Source organism: Symphalangus syndactylus, chromosome 7 (genome assembly GCF_028878055.3).
Source record: "Symphalangus syndactylus isolate Jambi chromosome 7, NHGRI_mSymSyn1-v2.1_pri, whole genome shotgun sequence".
NCBI lineage: Eukaryota > Metazoa > Chordata > Mammalia > Primates > Hylobatidae > Symphalangus > Symphalangus syndactylus.
The window spans coordinates 105,749,093-105,765,618 of record NC_072429.2 but is presented as its reverse complement, the minus strand read 5'-3'; the positions used below and the strand labels follow the sequence as shown (position 1 = coordinate 105,765,618).

The window sequence follows — 16,526 nt, the reverse complement described above, 5'->3', positions numbered from 1 at the left end:
ATATGTAACAAACCTGCACATTGTGCACATGTACCCTAAAACTTAAAGTATAATAATAATAAAATAAAATTATTTTTCTAGGACATTGTCAAACACATGTCCAAAATTAAAAACTGAGTTTACCACCAGCAAATTTTTACTAAGTTACATTCTAAAAGATATATTTAAAGAAGGAAAGATTGTAACAAGTTCTAAAATGCAAGAAGAACTGTTGATCCAAGAAATTGTGAAATATGTAAATTAATCTAAAATGAAATAATGTAAAATAATACATAATGAGTAAATTCTGAGTTCATAAAGACAACAAAAATACTACACTGACACTGTTCAATACAGAATCTACTAGCCACAAGTTGCTATTTAAATTTAAATACAATTAAGTTAAAAATTTAGTTCCTGAGTCACACTGGCCACATTTCTTGTGATCAATAGCCATATACCGATAGAGGCTGTTTTGGATAAAACAGATATAGGACACTTCTATTATCACAAGAGTTTATATTATACAATGCTGCACCAAATATATACTTGTAATTTGGAATGTATTAGTCAGAGGTAGATGGTTCTAGGGTCCCTGTGTTCCTTAGTTAAGACACTGGCTGTCTTTAAGACTTTTAAATCACTAAATATGCCTGGTAAAATGTTTATAATAATCACTAAGGAATAAAAATAGAGAAGTAAGGTGTGGAAAATCAAATAAGGAAAAAATAAACCCAAAGTAGAAAAAAAAAAAATGAAAGTGAAACAAATAAAAGCACAAAGGAAGGTGGTGAAAACAATTTCGAATATATTTGCACACAATGAAATGTAAATAGACTGAAATTGCTAGTGATGAATAAAAATATCCATCATGATTTTAATAATTTGTTTTTTGGTTCAATATAAGAGGTTTAATCTAAGTATGTAATACTATGAACAATTTTATAATACAAATTTGAAAACTGGGACAACATGGAAAAGTTTTTGTAGCAATGAAACCAAATGAATGTGACTAAAACCCAAATTTTAACAAATAAAATTTGCCAAACTATATGCTATCTAGTGCTGAGTGGCAAACCACTCCAAAACTTACTGAATTAACATTTATGTTGTTCATGGTCCTTTAGCATGAGCAGAGATTAATGGAGCTCATTCTTCTCTGTTCCACTCACATCAACTGGAGCAGCTCAAAGGCTGGAGGCTGGAATCCAATCAAAGTTCAATCACTCACACATCTGGGGTTTGTGCGGGCAATTGTCTGAAACCTTGACTGGGTCTGTCAGCCACAACACCTACATGCAACCACCCCATGTGACTTGGACCTCTCAACATGGTGGCTTTTTCCCAAGGTGAGCATCCCAAGAGCATTCCTAGGGCAGGGCACTTGACGTTTCATCACTTAGCCCTAGAAGTCATGACACATCACAACTGCCTCACTCTGCTTGTTGACTCAGTCACAAAGTTCCGTTACCTTTTAAGGGAAAGGAAAATAGACCTCACCTCCTAAAAGGAGTGGAAAGGTTCTGGTAGATGCTGTGGAACTGAAAAATTGCTGTGGCCATTTTCAGAAAGCACAATCTGCCACGTTTCAATAATTTGCAAAATTCATCAGAAATTAGGAAAAAAAAATAACTGTTTTTTTTTGGTTCCAGTTTTACCTCAAATACAAAAATCATGCAAATCTAGTAAAAGAAAAGTAGACCAATCGCATTCACATGTATGAGAAAATATTAGTAATTCAGCAGCCATCCCACTACTGGATATGCAAATAACAAAAAAAAATAAAATATTTGTCAAAGAGATATCCGCACTGCCATGTTTATTGTGGCATAATTTGCAATAGCCAGGATATGGACTTGACTTCAGTGTCTTTCGGTGGATGAATAAATAAAGAAAATGTGGTTTATATACACAGTGGAATATGCAATGGGATATTCAGCCTTAAAAACAAAATCCTACCATTTTTGACAACATGGACATTATGTTCAGTGAAATGAGCCAGACACAGACAGACAAATACCCCCATGATCTCACTTATTTGTAGACTCTAAAAATGTTGAACTCATAGAAGTAGGGTGTAGAATGGTAGTTAGCAAGACTGGGGGTGGGAAGGAGGTTGGGAAAATATTGATCAAAATACAAAATATCAGCGTGGATGACCAAGGTTAAGAGATCTGTTGTACAATATGGTGACTATAATTAATAACAATGTATTATAATCTTGAAAATTGCTAAGAGAATAGGTTTTCAGTGTTCTCACCATGAAAAATAAGTATGTGAGGTAATGTATTTGTAAATTAGCTCAATTTTGCTATTCCACAATGTCTAAATTTTGAAGCCATCATGTACATGAGAAATGTATAAAATTTTGTTAACCTTTTAAAAGATAATAAATTATTAGGTATCCAAATGTAGTCAAGTGTTAAAAAAGAGAATATATCATGAAGAGGTTGTGTTTCCTCCAATAAACAAAGGTAGCTTAACATTAAAATGTTATAAGTGTAAACCACTATATTTCCAGGTTAAATGAGAAAAAATATAGTCATCTCAATAGATGCAGAAAAAACATTTTATATAATCCAACACCCTTTTCCAACAAAACTAAACTAAATGCTTAGTAAAACAGGAATAGAAGACAGTTTCCCTTATCTGCTAAGAAGCATTTACAAAGAGAAAAAGAACCCATAGCCAATACTAATGATGTAACGGGGGCATTCAATTTAATATCATGAAAAAGAAAAAGATGGATATCCCAAATCACTACCTCTATTTGACATTACGCTGAAGATCCTATTCGGTTTGTAAGAGAAGAAAATACTATAAATATGGAAAGAAACCAGGATGTCACTATTAAAAGGTGATTTGATTGCTTACATAGAAACCCCACCTACCAACAAAATATGAGAATTAATGATTATTTAGCAAGCTGTCTGACTATAACAAGATGCAAATTTATTGTGTTAATATACAACAACTATAAAACTAGAAAACATTTTAGAATTCTTTGTAATAGCAAAAATATGTAAGTAAAATGAAATAGATATTTTTAAGAGGATCTGTAAGAAACTAAGGAAGAAATACAAGATTTTTTGAAAGCTATTTTTAAAAGACATAAATACGAAAAGGGAAGTATGCCATGTTCATGGGATGGGATAACTCAGTATCATAAAAATGTCACCTTAAATTGAACTATAGATTTAATTCGTTTCCAATATCATAAACTCAATATCATAAAAATGTCTCCTTAAATTTCTCCTCAAAATGAACTATAGATTTAATTTTTTTTCTAATCTAACAAGGTTTTTGAGAAACTTGACAAGCTAATTCTAAAATTTATTTGAAAAGGCAAAAGCTCAGTAATGGGTAAAGTATTGAAGAAGGATAGGAAAGCAAAATTGTGCTACCAGATACCAAGTTTTATTATAAAGCTATGTCAATGAATACAGTGTCAATTAATAAGCAAAAACCAATCGCACACTAGGACAGAATTCCCAGTAAAATAGAGAACCCAGAAACAGATCTATACATAACAGAACCTGATATATGGCAAAGATGATATTACGATATCTGGAGAAAGGAACTAAGCTAACAATATTAAAAAAATACAGGTATTATTTGTTTATATAATAAACGATATTATATATAGGCATATATAGGCATCAATTCCAGGTAGATCAAAAATTGAAGGCAAAAGGGAAAATTTTTAAACTTTGAGAGCAAAATATAGAAAATAATCTTTGTGAACTCAGAATAGAGAAAATATTAACTGTAAATTTTTAAACAATGCTAAGCTCACCTAGATTAATAGGAAGAACTTCTGTTTATCTAAAGACACCATAATATAAAGTTACAAACTATTTGTAACTTTTAGAGTCAAAAAATAATTAGTGTTCATTAAGTATAATGAACTCTTCCACATTGAGAGTAAAATAACAACTTCCTCTCTCCCCTCAAAAAACCAGTAAATGGTCAAACTGGCATTTCAGATCAGAGAAAGTACTAATGACCCAGCCTCTTCAGTAATCAAAGAAGTACAAAGTAGGATCATAATAAGATATCTTTTTTTGCATTATACTAAAATTAAAAATTGAGATGATGTCTACAGTTGGTAAGAAGTAGATTGATGAAAAAGATATACAGCTCCATAGTATAGGCATAATTGGAAACATCTTATTTGAAAAACACTCATCTTATACATCTAAATACTAACTTATCTATAACCCAGCAATTTTACTGCTAGAAACAAAACCTAGAGAAATTTGCATGTGAGACCCAAAAGATATGTACCAGCATTTTATAACTGTCAGTAATAACTGTTGTCAATAATAGCAATAGAAATAGAAAAAAATCAGGTAACAAAAGTCAATTTACAGAAAAAACATACTGATTACAGCATAGTCACATAATATTACAGAATTGTGAAAATGAATATATTATAGCTACTGGTGACACGATAAACAATGTTGAGTGAAAAAAGTTGAAGAAAATTGCATAATATATGAAATGACATATAGTATGTACATAATTATTACATGTTATCAATTTTGAACTGTTACTTGTTTTAGAAACTGCCTTTATGTAGCGATTGCTACGTATTTGGCAAATTTATTGTAGAAAGAAAGAAAAATAAATACATCAGTCACTTCTGGAAAGGTGGTAAAGGAATGGAATTTTGAAAGAATATGCACATAACTCAATGATGTTGATAATGTTCCAGTTTTTAACCTCAACAGTGGGTTCACCAGTGTTGATGTTATTATGCGTTCTAAAATCTCATAAATTATGTATATGTATTGGATATTACATAATGATGCTTAATCAGAGCTTTTGTGTATTGTTTTATATACTTCATATATTGTTTTGCAAAACAGTAAAGAAGGATTCATTCAATAAATTATAGATGAGTAAACATAATAGAAGAATGAATTTGGAGCCATATAGATCTGGACTGGAATTTTTGTTTTGAAGCTTACTAGCTTGAGCTATATACTTATGAATCAGATACTTAAGACCTCTGAATATCACTTTCCTTCAACAGTATTTATTGTAAGTCTACTATGTACTAAGCACCATTCAGAACACTGGAGATACAGTGGTGAACAAAACAGACACCATCTCCAGGCACTGCAGAAGTGTATGTAGAAGAGGTTCTATAGGAGCCTGTAAAGGGCTAACCACGAAAGAGCAGCAGTACTTGGTGTGAGATGTATGTCAGTACCTTCTTACAAAAATTTCTGTGGAAAGCATGTCATGAGCCTTTTCTAACTTGCCATATGCTATTTTTGCAACTTCTGCAACATTTTGCACAATATTGAGGAAATTTCCTGCAACTGTGAGCAAAGAAACACAATAAGACTTGACTATGTATTCAGAATATATATCCTGGGAATATATGAAACATAGCTGAGGACATTATGCATCAAACTAATATGAACATAAAATACTATCAAGTAGTTTGTGTAAAAGCTGACAATCTGCCCTTTTGCCAATCAAATTATGGTGTGAGGATGGTTGTCTCTGTAGAAAAGTCTTTATTATAACTTCATCAGATGCTAATAATCCCAGACTGCTTTAGTTGTGTATTTTTCCTATTTACACTATCACTGCCTTGAATCTTCCCTAGCGTTACCAGAAATAAGAATTCACTTCCTCCCAAATTACTTTTGCAGGCATCAGGATTCTAGTTCTCCCCACTCCTATCTCACTTTCTGTCTGCTCTCACTGAGCTTCTAGACACTCAATCTGTTCTAGGGTTACTGTAAGTGACTCTATGTGGGTTTATCAATAACTGTCTATCCTCAAGGAACATTTGCTCCAAAGAGGCACATGGCCAATTTGAAAGCAGAAAATGTTTCTATCATCTGCAAAGAACCTAAGAAAAAAATACAGTGATAATCTGATACCAATATCATTACTATGAAAATGAAATTTGAAGAAAAGAGAGAAGAATCAAATAGATGCAATAAAAAATGATAAAGGGGAGATCAACACCGATCCCACAGAAATACAAACTACCATCAGAGAATACTATAAACACCTCTATGGAAATAAACTAGAAAATCTACAAGAAATGGATAAATTCCTTGACACATACCCCCTCCCAAGACTAAACCAGGAAGAAGCTGAATCTCTGAATAGACCAATAACAGACTCTGAAATTGAGGCAATAATTAATGGCCTACCAACAAAAAAAGTCCAGGACCAGATGGATTCACAGCCGAATTCTACCAGAGGTACAAGGAGGAGCTGGTACCATTCCTTCTGAAACTATTCCAATCAATAGAAAAAGAGGAAATCCTCCCTAACTCATTTTATGAGGCCAGCATCATCCTGATACCAAAGCCGGGCAGAGACACAACCAAAAAAGAGAATTTTAGACCAATATCCCTGATGAACATCGATGCAAAAATCCTCAATAAAATACTGGCAAACCGAATCCAGCAGCACATCAGAAAGTTTATCCACCATGATCAAGTGGGCTTCATCCCTGGGATGCAAGGCTGGTTCAACATATGCAAATCAATAAATGTAATCCAGCATATAAACAGAACCAAAGACAAAAACCACATGATTATCTCAAGAGATGCAGAAAAGGCCTTTGACAAAATTCAACGACCCTTCATGCTAAAAACTCTCAATAAATTAGGTATTGATGGAACATATCTCAAAATACTAAGAGCTATTTATGACAAACCCACAGCCAATATCATACTGAATGGGCAAAAACTGGAAGCATTCCCTTTGAAAACTGGCACAAGACAGCAGGGATGCCCTCTCTCACCACTCCTATTCAACATAGTGTTGGAAGTTCTGGCCAGGGCAATCAGGCAGGAGAAAGAAATAAAGGGTATTCAATTAGGAAAAGAGGAAGTCAAAGTGTCCCTGTTTGCAAAGGACATGATTGTGTATCTAGAAAACCCCATCATCTCAGCCCAAAATCTCCTTAAGCTGATAAGCAACTTCAGCAAAGTCTCAGGATACAAAATCAATGTGCAAAAATCACAGGCATTCTTATACACCAAAAACAGACAAAGAGCCAAATCACGAGTGACCTCCCATTCACAACTGCTTCAAAGAGAATAAAATACCTAGGAACCCAACTTACAAGGGATGTGAAGGACCTCTTCAAGAAGAACTACAAACCACTGCTCAATGAAATAAAAGAGGACACAAACAAATGGAAGAACATTCCATGCTCATGGATAGGAAAAATCAATATTGTGAAAATGGTCATACTGTCCAAGTTAATTTATAGATTCAATGCCATCCCCATCAAGCTACCAATGACTTCCTTCACAAAATTGGAAAAAACTACTTTAAAGTTCATATGGAACCAAAAAAGAGCCCGTGTTGCCAAGTCAATCCTAAGCCAAAAGAACAAAGCTGGAGGCCTCACGCTACCTGACTTCAAACTGTACTACAAGGCTACAGTAACCAAAACAGCATGGTACTGGCACCAAAACAGAGATATAGACCAATGGAACAGAACAGAGGCCTCAGAAATAATACCACACATCTACAACTATCTGATCTTTGACAAACCTGACAAAAACAAGAAATGGGGAAAGGATTCCCTATTTAATAAATGGTGCTGGGAAAACTGGCTAGCCATATATAGAAAGCTGAAACTGGATCCCTTCCTTACACCTTATACAAAAATTAATTCAAGATGGATTAAAGACTTAAATATTAGACCTAAAACCATAAAAACTCTAGAAGAAAGCCTAGGCAATACCATTCAGGACATAGGCATGGGCAAGGTCTTCATGTCTAAAACACCAAAAGCAATGGCAACAAAAGCCAAAATTGACAAATGGGAGCTAATTAAACTAAAGAGCTTCTGCACAGCAAAAGAAACTACCATCAGAGTGAACAGGCAACCTACAGAATGGGAGAAAATTTTTGCAATCTACTCATCTGACAAAGGGCTAATATCCAGAATCTACAAAGAACTCAAACAAATTTACAAGAAAAAAACAAACAATCCCATCAAAGAGTGGGTGAAGGATATGAACAGACACTTCTCAAAATAAGACATTTATACAGCCAAAAGACACGTGAAAAATGCTCATCATCACTGGCCATCAGAGAAATGCAAATCAAAACCACAATGAGATACCATCTCACACCAGTTAGAATGGCTATCATTAAAAAGTCAGGAAACAACAGGTGCTGGAGAGGATGTGGAGAAATAGGAACACTTTTACACTGTTGGTGGGACTATAAACTAGTTCAACCATTGTGGAAGACAGTGTGGCAATTCCTCAAGGATCTAGAACTAGAAATACCATTTGACCCAGCCATCCCATTACTGGGTATATACTCAAAGGATTATAAATCATGCTGCTATAAAGACACATGCACACATATGTTTATTGCAGCACTATTCACAATAGCAAAGACTTGGAACCAACCCAAATGTCCAACAACGATAGACTGGATTAAGAAAATGTGGCACATATACACCATGGAATACTATGCAGCCATAAAAAATGATGAGTTCATGTCCTTTGTAGGGACACGGATGAAGCTGGAAACCATCATTTGCAGCAAACTATCACAAGGACAAAAAACCAAACACTGCGTGTTCTCACTCATAGGTGGGAATTGTACAATGAGAACACTTGGACACAGGAAGGGGGAACATCACACACTGGGAACTGTTGTGGGGTGGGGGAAGGGGGAAGGGATAGCATTAGGAGATATACCTAATGTAAATGATGAGTTAATGGGTGCAGCACACCAACATGGCACATGTATACATATGTAACAAACCTGCATGTTGTACACATGTACCCTAGAACTTAAAGTATAATAAAAATATATTAAAAAACCTCCAGATTAACTAAAAAATAAAAAAGAAATTCAGTAAAAGCCCTCACATTTAGCAAGAAGACAGCTTAAGTGTCACACAAAGAGCCTGTGTGAAACTAGTGGTAAATTATTGGAGAAGGGCAGTTAACTGAAACAAATTTGAGTATAAAAGCAGCATGGAGACAAGGATCATTAAATTCTCAGCGTCTGAAAGAAATAGGATGGAGAAGAAAAATAAAAAATTAAGTCAAGGGCCTTTTTCACAAGTAATATTTGAGAAATTTCCCACAACTCTGAGCAAAGCAACAAAATTAGACTTGAATATGTATTCAGATAGTTATTGATGGAAAAGAAAAAAAAGATGAGATTATAATCATTTAATTTCCTAGGAAAAGTGATTGGGAGAACACATAATAGGACTTTGTCAACCCAAAGTTCAGATGGTAACATAGGTTTTCTTGAAAGGGTACTTCCCATTCTCAAGCAGCTGAAAGGGTAAATGAACCAGGTAATCAGACCACAGAAGAAACTTTAAATATCAGAGGTTGGTTTTTAATTGTTTGCTTATTTGTATTGTTGAAGCTCAGATTTATACCCCAAAATATGGCCAGCTGACATGCTGAAAGAAGCAGCCTCATGGTCTCTGACCTTCCCCATCCCTCAATGTCTTTGCCAAAAAAGTTGACGTTCTTTTATCTGCCTAAAGTCCAGATCCACCAAAGGAAACAACTGCTTTTCCCTCCCTTCTCTGTGAGACCAAGAATGTAAGACCACACCTGAACAGACCCTTTCATTGTCAAAGAAAATTATTTATGATCTCTTCCCAGATCCATTCATTCTCTCTAGAATTGCCAATAGAATTCCTTTTCTCCCCATTCCTATATCTTGTTTTGCCAGGATAATATATATAGGCTTCTGAATCATGTTGTGGGGTTGCATCTTCATTCTGAAGGCACCCCTGTATACACATTAAATAAATTTATATGTATTTTCTCCTATTAATCAACCTGCCTAATGTGAGTGATATTTAAGCAGACCTCTATGAAGCCAACTGGATCCCTTCCTTACACCTTATACAAAAATTAATTCAAGATGGATTAAAGACTTAAATATTAGACCTAAAACCATAAAAACTCTAGAAGAAAGCCTAGGCAATACCATTCAGGACATAGGTATGGCCCCCACAGGGTTTTGGAGTTGTTATTTTTTTGTGTGTGTGTGGCAATATCTACAACGTAAGACTTGCCTCATTTACAAAGCATAACACCTAAGCAAAAAAAAAAGTATCACTCTGACTCTATCCCATTATACCACTTTTTTAAAAAATTTTTAAGTTCCGTGATACATGTGTAGAATGTGCAGGTTACATAGCTATATGTGTGCCATGATGGTTTGCTGCACCTATTGAACCATCTTCTAAGTTCTGTTCCCTTGCCCCATACCCCCGACAGGCCCTGGTGTGTGTTGTTCCCCTCCATGTGTCCATCTGTTCTCATTGTTCAACTCCCACTTATGAGTGAGAACATGTGGTATTTGGTTTTCTGTTCCTGTGTTAGTTTGCTAAGGATGATGGCTTCCAGCTTCATCCATGTCCCTGCAGAGGACATGATCTCATTCCTTTTTATGGCTACATAGTATTCCATGGTGTATATGTACCACATTTTCTTTATCCAGTCTATCATTGATGGGCCCATTATACCACTTTTCTAAGCAGTTCATGATTTCCAACCCATGGGATTAGGAGAACCTAGAACTACTAGGCTACTAGCTCTATCTTGTTTTAGCTATCTTTCCATAAAAGATCAATGAACATTCCAATTCTATTATAGGAGCCTTGAATTTCTTAATCTTATTCGAATAAATGGGATTCTAAGCACAAACAAGGGTCAAAAATCTAAAAAGCATAAGATTCAGTCAGCACACATACCTCTATCAAGTAACTGAGATGGATTTTAGCCTGCACAATATTTATATGATTTACTTATTCTAACACCAAGTCATAAGAATCTTCATGCAAACTATGCTTTCGTCTCACATGTGTTCTGTATTCTTTGTGTTACTCTGCACAATTAAGCAAACCCTTGAAAATATCTAATTGATCTAATACTTCAACCCTTTGCTGTTTTTACTAGTCCCAGTGGTATCTTGCAGACACAGTTCTAGGCCCTCTAGTCAAAGTATAATTTTTTTCTTAGGATGAACAAAGAGGTTATTTACATCTGGGTAGTGTGTAGCTGCAGATTTTTGTTAAACAATATTGGAAAACAAAAGGGTCACAAATCCTTTTCTCAATTGAAAATACAAATCAGTTCCTACTTTCTATCCAGGCAGACAGCCAAACGTAAAATAAGGGAAGGCATATATCCATATTTGAGAGAAAGGTGCCTACATAAGTAAGGATTTCCCCCAAAGAACAAAGTTAACTTTTTTGATGGCTTTTGGTGGATGATGGAAATGTAATGGACAGACAACAAAACTTTAAAAATACTTTCCAAATAGCTTGAGGTAGTTTTTTGAAGAAGAAACAGCAAGATAAAAGAGCCATAATCTTCATCAAAACTGATTAATGCAAAGAGGGCAGCTATGGTATTTAAAGGTTCACCGGTTTCCTTACACTCAAGCACATCTGAAACTTGTTCCCAGTTATTTTTATCCATGTTCAAAAGAAGAAAAGTCTCTGACTAAACAGGAGAGAACCTGTAAAACTGCCTGTCCTTATCCCCTTCCTGATCTTCATCTGTGCTTAAAGATGATTTTATACACTTCCATGCACTTCAAGTAGACTGATCCTAACACCTCCAGGTTGAGACGAGACTAAAGCTCTTCCAAACAAGTGGCTCTTAACTGGGAGCAATTTTGCCCAGAAACAATTTGGCATGTCCAAACTTTCGATGGACACAATAGGAGTGGAAGGAGGTACTAGTGGCATCTAATAAATAGAAGCCAGGAATGCTCAAAGCATCCTATAACACACGGGACAGCCCCTCACAAGAGAGAATTCTGGCCCAAAATACAAGAGTAAAGGCTGAGAAATGCTCTTCTGAAACAATGTCCCAGGATCATGAGAAAGGATGGTCCCCTTAATGGATTGATTTCTGACCTGGGAGGCCGGCATGATAAGCAGCTATTTAGAGCCACATTCCTCCTGCTGTGTATGCAATTTGTGCAATTTCTTTTCCTGTTTCTGAGCTGGGAGGTCCTCCTTGTAAGTAAATATTTGAAGCCGTTAGCATGCACGGCTGCTCTCTCCTAAAGGTTCTGGCTGTCAGATCCTGTCCTGCTGTGGACTAAAAAGAAAGGCAAAGAAGAGAGGCTAGAGGTATATTATTTAATAGCTGCTGTTCTTTGGCTTTTCTCAGCCCACCTAGAATATTCTAAAGCAAAAAGACAGAATGTGCTTCCACCCCTAGGTCAAATAGTATGTTTAACTGACTCTAAACAAAAATAAACTTCAAGAAGAGCTTAGCCCGAGCACAGTTGCTCATGCCTGTAATCCCAGCATTTTGGGAAGCCCAGGACAGTGGAGCTCCTGAGCCAGGAGTTTGAGACCAGCCTGGGCAATGTGGAGAAACCCCATCTCTGCAAAAAAATATAGAAAAATTAGCCAGGTGTGGTGGTGAGCACCTGTAGTCCCAGCTACTTGGGAGGCTGAAGTGGGAGAATCACCTGAATCTGGGAGATCAAGGCTGCAGTGGCCATGACTGCACCACTGCACTCCAGCCTGGGCACCAGAGTGAGACCCTGTCTAAAATAATAATAGCTTAGACAATTGGATTCTATTTCACATTATATTATTCTATGTATGAATTCCCAAGTATATTTGAGAATATAATTACGTACCACATAACAAAACATAAAATGTTAAAAAAATTGCTGCTATAAAGACACATGCACACATATGTTTATTGCAGCACTATTCACAATAGCAAAGACTTGGAACCAACCAAAATGTCCAACAACGATAGACTGGATTAAGAAAACGTGGCACATACACACCATGGAATACTATGCAGCCATAAAAAATGATGAGTTCATGTCCTTTGTAGGGACATGGATGAAACTGGAAACCATCATTCTCAGTAAACTATCGCAAGGACCAAAAACCAAACACCGCATGTTCTCACTCATAGGTGGGAATTGAACAATGAGAACACATGGACACAGGAAGGGGAACATCACACTCCGGGGTCTGTTGTGGGGTGGGGGGAGGAGGGAGGGACAGCATTAGGAGATATACCTAATGCTAAATGATGAGTTAATGGGTGCAGCACACCAGCATGGCACATGGCTACATATGTAACAAACCTGCACATTGTGCACATGTACCCTAAAACTTAAAGTATAATAATAATAATAATAAATAAAATAAAATAAATTTTAAAAATTTTAAAAAATTGTCCTTATTTGAAAAGATTTAAATATATGCTTTAAAAAAATATCAGTCCAAAGTGGCCAACTTTTTCTTGGGGCAAAAAAAAAAATATGCTGGGATGATATGCTTCATTATTTTAATGTTAAAAATGTTACTTATTAAATGGCAGTGGAAATAGGAATTGTCTGGTTTTTGTTGTTTAATTGTGACAACCTTTATTACAAAATAGTAAGTTGGAAACTGTTCTTTAATTATAGTTGTCACCCAGTATACACATGGGATTGGTTCCAGGACCCTTATGTGTCCCCCCAATCTATATGTAGTCAAATCAAGTCCCTACAGAACCTATGGATATGAAATATCAGCCCTTGGTATATAAGCGTTTCGTAACCCAGCAACACTGTATTTCTGATTTGCATTGGGATATAAAAAAATCCCCATTGGTATGCAAAAAATCCATGCAATTCAAGGGTCAACTGCATTCATTTGGTGTTTTGCTGATCCATGAAACCCCAAATTCTGGAATCACTGTCCTAGTCTAGATAATAATAGCTAATAGTCAAGGTTTTTGCTTAGGAAACTCCAGTGGTGAGGAAAACACTGCTTTCTGAGGAAGACCACATGGTATTTACCCAGTCCTGTTGGAAAGTTACTCTATGTTGAGGTAAAACATAACGTTTGCAAGCATTTGCAATTTCCATCGCTTGGCTCTTGTTCTACCCTTCAGGCCACAGCAAACAGGCCCAATTTTACTCATACAGGACAGCAATCAGTAATGATGGTTCCCACGTCTTCCCTGAACCTTGTCTTCTCTAAGGCAAGCATTCCCTACTGCTACACATGACACTACTCTGAATTCTTCTCATCATTCTGGCCATTGTCCTCTACACAGCTTCCAGTTTCTACAAAATTGAGCAACATAAGTTCTGATTGCTACAGAGTTGAATAGCACTATCATTTTTCTATTTTAGACACTTCACATATACTGTTCAACTTTAAAACAAATTAAATGTGTTGGCAGGCCTCAGTAGTGTTGACACGTGAAATTGTAGTCAAATCAAATCTATATAGTTAAACAAATTCTTCTTTTAACCCACATGCCCCCTACTGTGTATGCATCCAACTGGTGGAGTTTCTATTTGATTCAAAATTGGGATTTTTTTTAACTCCCTCCCTCTTAAATTTTAACTTGTTAGTGTCAGCACATTGTTCTACCCTGCTGAGATTTTTAACAATATTTTGCCTATAAAATATTCCAAACATACGGAAAATTAGACAGACTAATATAATGAAAACCCATGTGCCCAAACCAGATTTAATAAATATTAACATTATACCATATTTTATTTAATGTTTTTTTCTTTTTTGGAAAACTAAATATTAACTATACTTCCAGTCCCATTGATGACTCTGAAATCTCCTGCCTTTCCGTCTCTCCCCAGTAAAACCACATCTTAAAGGTGCTATGTGTTCTTCTCATACAAGATTTATGTGTCTAAGTCTATGTAAGCAGATGGCTATCAACTAAAAATAGTATAAAAAATTTATGTGATCATAGTATATGAATCATTCTGTAACTTTTAAAAAATTTACTCAATTTTCATTTTTAACACTTATCCTTGTTGAAACATGAGCCACCGTTCTTTCCTTTTCACTTGTCCCTTTACTTGCTTTCCTATTTTCTCTGTTTCAAACAATGGAGTGAACATTCTTACACCACATCTTTGTGTAACGATGGCCCTAGAACAGACATCTAGAAGTAAAGTTCCTGAGTTATAATCATGTATCATCACTTTGAACAGGTACTGTCAAATTGCTTTTCAAAGCAATGGTAGGAATTTATGTTCTCATCAATAGTGTATGAGAGTTTGCATCACTCTACACCCTAAGCAATACATGGTATTATGAGTTGAACTGTGTCCTCTTCCAAAATTTATATGTTGAAGTCCTAACCCCTCATCACTCAGAATGTCACCTTACTTGGAAATGAAATAAAATGAAGCTGAAATTGAGAGGGCAGTGTATTGGACAGGGTGAGCCCCTAATCCATTATGACCAGTATCCTTACATAATAAAAGAGGAGAACTGGACACAGAGATGCACACAGGGAGAACACCATGCGAGGATGCAGGCAGAGATCAGAGTGATGCAGCAAAACCCCAGAAACACCAAAAACTGCCAGCAACCCACCAGAGGCAAGGAGAGAGGCAAGAGACAGAGTGTTCCCTCACAGTCCTCATCAACAACGAATCTTGCTGAAACCTTGATCTCAGATTTCTAGGTTCCAGAACTGTAAAACAATAATTTTCTATTGTTCAAACCACCCAGTTTGTGGTACTTTGTTATGGAGATCCTAGAACACCAATACACTTGATATTGCCTGACCTTTCAAATGTTTGCTAATCTGAGGGATATAAAGCAGAATCTTTTAATTTTAATTTCCTTGAAGTAAAAATAGTGAGTTCATATATTAGTTCAGTTTCTTCTTCAGAGAACTACCTTTTTACATTTTTACTTACTTTTTTACTAATTTACCATTTCACTAATTTTCATATTAAATATGAAATTTAATATTTTCACATTTTCTTTTATATATATAATTTTAAAAATTGTTCCATGTGTCTTTATGTAATGGACTCTTAGTATCATGATTAAAGATATTTTCTGCCCTGTGGCCTTAAATATCTTCTACAAATTCTTGTAAATATTCAAAGTTTTCACAATCTGTTCTTTAATCTAGCTGGACTTGGATTCTGTATATGGAATGAGACAGTAATTTAATTTATTGCTTTATCTATTTGGATAATCAATTGTCTAAGGACCACATATAATTATCGGCTCTTTGTTCATTAATTTGTATTTCCACATGAGTCATAATCCATGTTCCCATATATGTGGGATCAAGTTTCTGGGCGCTGTATTCCATTCTCTTTGTTTATTTGTCTAATACTCTTGCAATTCTATAATGTGTTAAGTATTATAGATATGTAGTAAGCCTTTCCACGTTTTTAATGACACAAAAATCTATCATTTTCTCAATTTCTAATATCATTTTCTAAATATCATTGAAGCAATTGCTAAATAGCTGATGACAGCCCAATCACCAGATCAAGGACAAATACGTAAAATTTAAAGAGGTGAGAAGAGAATATTTCCATGGCAAAACTTTCTAGAATATTGTAGCATTTTCCCCCTCCCACATAGGGGAAAGAAAGAGATCCTCACCTTATAACTTATAAGGAGCTTTAAGAAACCACTGGTAGTTCGACGCCAGTGTTCTGGAGCTCAAATAGCAAAGTGGAAAGAAACAGAGATTTACTGCTAAAGGCAGCAGAAGCTGGTGTGGAGGGATCAAGCAACA

The 16,526-nt window shown here is 35.5% G+C and overlaps 1 long non-coding RNA gene across 11 annotated transcripts in view; it reads left to right on the top strand.

The window, feature by feature from the left end:
• LOC134737132 (uncharacterized) overlaps window positions 1-16,526 on the top strand; it is a 306,918-nt gene that overhangs the window by 203,063 nt on the left and 87,329 nt on the right. For 8 of the 11 annotated variants that reach the window (XR_010121729.1, XR_010121734.1, XR_010121728.1 and 5 more), the window contains one exon: window positions 1,107-1,328. The exons of the other annotated variants lie outside the window; for them this stretch is intronic. This is a non-coding gene — a long non-coding RNA (uncharacterized lncRNA). The remainder of the gene's footprint in view (window positions 1-1,106; window positions 1,329-16,526) is intronic. 11 annotated transcript variants of the gene reach the window in all.